Source organism: Saimiri boliviensis, chromosome 18 (assembly GCF_048565385.1).
Source record: "Saimiri boliviensis isolate mSaiBol1 chromosome 18, mSaiBol1.pri, whole genome shotgun sequence".
Taxonomy (NCBI): domain Eukaryota; kingdom Metazoa; phylum Chordata; class Mammalia; order Primates; family Cebidae; genus Saimiri; species Saimiri boliviensis.
Genome location: NC_133466.1, coordinates 1,554,674 through 1,560,673, shown reverse-complemented (window position 1 = coordinate 1,560,673; position 6,000 = coordinate 1,554,674). Strand labels below are relative to the sequence as shown.

The 6,000-nt window shown below is 45.2% G+C and overlaps 1 protein-coding gene across 5 annotated transcripts in view; it reads left to right on the top strand.

The window, feature by feature from the left end:
- Positions 1-640: 640 nt before the first annotated feature.
- Positions 641-6,000, top strand: part of ADARB1 (adenosine deaminase RNA specific B1) — an 85,129-nt gene continuing 79,769 nt past the window's right edge. For 4 of the 5 annotated variants that reach the window (XM_074389447.1, XM_074389449.1, XM_074389446.1 and 1 more), the window contains exon 1: positions 722-811. The gene's annotated coding sequence lies outside the window, so the exon portion shown is untranslated. Of the gene's footprint in view, positions 812-6,000 lie in introns of all 5 variants that reach the window. The other variant, XM_074389451.1, reaches the window with a different exon arrangement.

Here is a 6,000-nt window from a genome sequence, read left to right as displayed (position 1 = left end):
TTGCAGACTTCTTCTTTTGGATGTCAATTTGCATTTCAAGAAGAAAATGTTAATACTCCATATTGAGGTTTCATACGTATATTAGCATGTAGAAACATTTTCTCTAATGGCTTGCTAGTAGAAAATGTTTTCACAGAGAGCAGAAACGAGATGGAGATACTGCTTCACAGCCTCTGCTCCAGAAGCAGAGGTGGCCTGTAGCTTCCAAACTTCTGCAGAGCAAGTGCAGGGATGGTGCATCTCTGTATCTGGACTCACATTCCCATGTGTGCATGCGTAGGGGGCATGTGTGTATTGTAAAAAAGATGAGTAAATCTGAGTACTTTTTATATGAGTACTTCTGCCTGAGACTTCACTCAGCTTGAGGCCTGGCACCGCTGATGCCAGTATGTTGGGCGGCAGTGATCTGGCTGCGTCTGTCACAGTGCCTCTCCCTGCTACGGGAAGATGAAAGAAGACGACATCCAGTGTGCAGATCCCCTTTACAGATTAGAAAGAATACATTCAAAATAAACTTGTATTTAGGAAGACTTTTAATGAAGACTATTTATTGTTATTGAGTTCACTTTTGAAATGGGGAAAAAGCTTTTGATACTGAATGAAACAAGTGTGAAGTCATTGAATCTCTGTTACACAGAGTGGAGCCTTTCAAGCTGGCATGGAGAGCTTAAGGAGCGACTGAGGGAGACTGACGCTAGCCACCTGCAGAATCCTGGTTACTTCAGTGCTGCTAAGATATTCTCTCATTCCACTCGCACCGAAGGAAGCTGCCTTGGGATCGGAGCAGACATAAAGCTAGACAAATTTCAAGGTAAGTAAAAACCTGTAAAGATCTGATAAAATCTAACTGGTAGAAATGCCTGTTTCTTCATGCAAACTGCTTAATTAAGCCTTTTGGCTTGCCTTTGAAAGGTGCTTTATTGAATAATTCCCAGCACAGATTATCTGTTACTGTTGTATTTCTAATCTTACTGCAGCCTTAGATCACTCATGAGACCCTTCTGCTCTTTCTGGGGTGGTGCCTGCTGCCCTCCAGTGGCATTTATAGCACCTGCCACCCTCTTTGGGGTCACACCATTTTTTGAGTCAGTGCTTCATGCCAGGTACTAGACTTGGTGAAAGCCATTTACCATCAATTATTATTTTCTTAGAAGTAATTAAAAGAAAATTTCCCTGTAATCCTGGCACTTTGGGAGGCAAGGCAGGTGGATCACTTGAGGCCAAGAGCTCGAGACCAGCCTGGCTAAGATGACAAAACCCCATCTCTACCATAAATACAAAAATTAGCCAGGCATGCTTGTACACGCCTGTAGTCCCAGCCTCGGGAGATTGAGGCAGGAGAATGTCTGGAACCCAGGGAGCGGAGGCTGCAGCAAGATAGATTGCTCCATTGTACTCCAGCCTGGGTGACAGAGTGAGACTCCATCTCAAAAAAAGAGAAAATTTCTATAGTACTTATTTTTGGTGACTATCCCATGATTCAGTGTCTGCTTTTGAGAGAACTTGAGTCAAATACTAAGATCCCAGTAATGTTAGTATGGTGTCAGTTTAATTTACTTATGACCGGCTGAGTGACTAACTCAAGAAAATCCAGTTGTACATTTCCAAGGAAGCTTTTTCATGGGTTCAGATGAGGTTAGGGGAAGGAGAAAGTGTCAGAGGGCCACTGCAGGATTGAAGAACACAGATGTGCTCCTGTGTTCATTTGCTCTGTGGATATTGATGAGTACCCACTGGGTCTCAGATGCCCTCTGGGCATGGCAGGGACCAGGAGCTCGTTTGGCAGCTGTCCTGTGAGCCACTCACTGGACGTGGAGGGAGGGGATGGGAGTTCTGGATGACATGCAGAGCTGTGAGGAGGGGGCAATCGCGAGGGCATGAGTTTGGATGGATGGGAGTGGCTGGGAGCCCATGGGGGACGCCGTCTTTGGGGAGTAGAGACACGCCTATATCTGACTAGTGGGTTTTGAGTTTGTGCCAGCAAAGGCCCGACTTACCATTTCTGTCTGTAAATGTCAGGAATTTCAGATTACTGGTTCCCCAGTGAGACCTTTGAAGGTGGTTTAGCTTCAACCGATGCTTTTTATGGCAGGGGGAGGGGAGGATACACAGGCAGTCCAAGTATGGGAAGGTCAAAATCAGGTCACCTTTATCTTGGCTTGTGCCAGTGGGACAGAATTTTATTTTCAGCCATAAGGCTTCTTTTAGCTTAATTAGTGATAGGAAATCAGCTTCTTTGTAACCAGAGGTTATTGAAAGAATGAGAATCCCAGAGTTGGAATGAGTCTGAAAGAGACATTGTGATTTAATATTGCCAAGTTAAGTGTTAATTTATGACTACCTATTTTTAACATGCTATAGAAGAAAGCATTGCATTAATTATGCTATATATGTGAAATAGCAAGTATTTTTATATAATGTAACTGTGTACTAGAAAATGAATTATTTATAATCCATTGTACCAATAAATTGTTCTTAAAAGCATAGAAATATAATCGGGCCAGAAGGAGATATCTAAAGCATGTGCTGAGAAAGCAAAACTGAAGAGCTGGAAATTATAAAATATTACGACATGATGAGTCACATCTCCTCCTCCTGATTCTGTGTTACTAAATGTTAGCTGCAGGGTAGAAATCATGTCTTTCCTTTCTTTCATAAAATAAGAGCTAATTTCGACAGCAAACAGTTTGGTGTGTTATTCTTTTCCCTCATCATGGTGGTTTAAATAAAAATAAATAAACATGAAAGATTTTGGCTGAAAAATCTTTGGAAGCACGGCCATCCACAGTCTCACTGCGTCATCGGCCTCTCTCTGAGCCTACCTCGTGGGGCCTGCGTCAGTGTTGTCTGTGCAGTGTAGCCACAGGTGCACTGTAGGTAGGTGTGGGCGTTGTTTTTAGTTTCAGACAGTCTCACTGTTTTTGCCTTTCTTTTTCCTTGAAAAGACTGAAGTTACTTCTTGTGTCTTTATACATGAGATTATCTTCTGAGGCTGCAACATCTTGGAGGGATACATAGATAGAATTCCTATAGTAATTCCGCTGCTCAAGGGGAATTGCTGAGAAGGGCTTCAGGAAACCTTGACTCTTGTTTAAACTTGGAAAGCTTTCTCAGTCTTTCGCATTGCCACCACACACCACATCTTGTTTTCTTAACAAATATTTATTAGTTGATATTTTTATTTTAAAATGAATCTCATAGAAGGTATTACCTTATGTAATTATAGCAGTGTCATGCCCAAATGTTATCTAAAGAGAAATTGAAAATATGTAATAAAATGTTCACACAGTGCCACTGTGTGAACACAGGCACTCCTGCTTTCACTGAAACTACCGAGTGGTATGGGACTGTCAGTGCAGGCAGATACAGGGTACCGAGCTCGTGGCCTGACAACCATATGCAGTGGAGCTGGGTGGTATTACTTTCTGAAATGGTCAGCCCTGAAAGCAGCGTTCAGTCTTCCCTATCTCTAGATAGTCTCTGTATTTTTGCAACATTGAGTGTATATTAAAAGTATAGAAAAATGCATTATGTGGATCCAAAACTCGGCTGGGTCTGGGCTTAGACAATTATGAACTGCCTTTCCACCTGCATTGAAGTCCTTTTGGGCAGGACAGTTTTTTGTTTCTGGGATGGTGCTGCTCCCTCCAGGAGGTTTAGGAGTGCCCATATCACTGTGATGCCTAAGCCACTTCTCGTGTTGTTTCCTGTTGCTACCACCAGGCATTGCTGCCACCTCCTGCTCCGTGCACAGTGTGGCTGCCTGATCGACTGGTCAGGAACTAGAGTTCTCTTGAAGCCTTGACTGAAAGGAGAAGTGAGGAGCGGCATGGAGCCCAGTGCCAAGAGGCAGCCTCGTCTTTAGGCGCTTTTCAGGAGAGCTCTTGGGGCCAGAAGGAGGGAACCATCGTTCAAGGCTTACATAGCATGGAGGTGCCCTCCCTGGGGTGTCCTGTGTGCTGACCTCTGTCCTGGTGCCTGGTGGTATCCTGGTGAGGAGTTCCATGAGCCTCTGTAGGGCTCTTCTCTGCAGGGAGGTCCTGGAGATGGGCAGTCTGGGTGGACTGTCAATCCATTGAGGGCCTTCGAATGAAGCACATTATTTAAGGGCACTAATTCTGGATCCTCAGATAATGGTGATAAAAAGTTGACATTTTTCTTCCTTCAAAGTAATCTATTGACTAAAATAACCAATTAAGCAAAGGTGATGCTTTAGTACCTAAATATTCCAGAAGATTACTGACATAAAGTAAAAATTTGGCTAAGAACAAGAAGTCTCTCAGAACATGCTTTTCTGGCACAAGCCCCTGCACCAGGAAGCTATCTGTGTGGTGTTTGGCCTGACTGATTTACATCAGCTTAAGGGCGCTCAGGCGCATGGCGTCCCACTGTAAGGTCAACGGACGGAGAGCAGCTGGCCAGGTCAGAGGATTCATTTCTGTCCAAGGCTTTGTGGGGAATGAAGATGGCTTTTCCAGTAGCCTCTGTCATTCCAGAGAGTTTTAAGATTGCTTTTATTTGTTGTTCTACTCTGGAACTATGAAGCCAAACCAAAAAAATGTTTCCACACCAGGTTTTGCCCAGAGTCTTTAAAAATGTTTATGAACTTTTTTAACTTGAGGCCCTCACAATTTTCTGGGCCCCCATAAGGTACAGAATAGGGGCCAGGCCTGCTCCCTTGTGAGGGCTGGGTAGACATTGGCTACCCTGGGCACGGATCCTTCCTGTGGATGGCTTAGGAGATGTGAGATTCATTTTCAGATGTGACAATCCAGATGTGGGGTTGGTGGCACATTTTTTTCCCCCAGTTATATCTGAGTAAAAGGAGGACAAATTCTTAACTGAATCTATGCAATAAACTACATTGTCAGGAAGAGTAAAGTGTCTTAGTATGAGTGTTCCTGAATTCTGAAAGTTCAGGAGCAGTGTTACATTTCAGCTTTGAAAGCAGTCTACTGAATTTATGGCTAGAGATAGATGAAGAGAAAGAGAAGGGGCCTTCTTGTGCACACATTAGTAAATATAACATTAAAGAGAATACCAGCACTATTCCAAAGCCACAATCAGCATTTCCCTGCCAGCTCCTCAAGTCGTACTTCCTGTCTGCTGGCTTGTGGTTCATCAGTCAGTTGTCATAGTCATGTGCTTCTTGGCTCAAAGCCCCTGGGAGCCCAGCTCATTTCCCTGGTGGAGTTGGATAGTTGTCGAAGGGGTATCAGGTTCTCTTCAGCAGCCTGAGCCCAATTCTGTTCCTTGTGGTGTCAGTAGTGAAGGTCCCTGTGCATTCATTTTCTGTCGTGCAGGGGCTGATGTCGCATCTGACTCTGAGGGTCCTCTAACAGCCCACTGGCTCTTGGCAGAGCTCAGTTCCTTGTGGCCATAGGCCTGTGGGGCTTGGCTCCTGGAGACTGCCCATAACCCCTGCCCTGTGGCCCTCTCCACAGCATGGCAGTTTGCCTCTCAAGGTGTATAGGCAAGGATCTCTCCTCTTCCTTTCCTCACTGACTTCTGCCTAATCAGGCCGGACCCACTCAGGAGAATCTCCCGTTTGATGAACTCAGTCACCTGATGAGATGCCTTAATTGCATCTGTGACATCCCTTCACCTTTGCCTTATGTAACACTGTATCCCATCATATTCACAGCTCCTCCCACCCGCAAGGGCAGGGGAATGTACAAGGTGTGTACCCCGGGAGCAGGATGCTAGCACTACACTGACTGAGGAAAGAATGTGTCACACCTGTGTGTACCTGAAAGGTGTGTGCCCAACAGTGGTGTGTGCACCTGACAGGAGTGAGTGTGTCTCACATAGGTATGTGTGCCCAGGGTGTATATTACCCAACAGAGGTATGTGCAACTGGGGCGTGTGTGTCTGACATGGGTGTGTGCGCCCGGCAGGGGTGTATGAGCCTGACGGGTGTGTGTGTCTGACATGGGTGTGTGCGCCTGACAGGGATGTGTGTGTCTGACATGGGTGTGTGCGCCCGGCAGGGGTGTATGA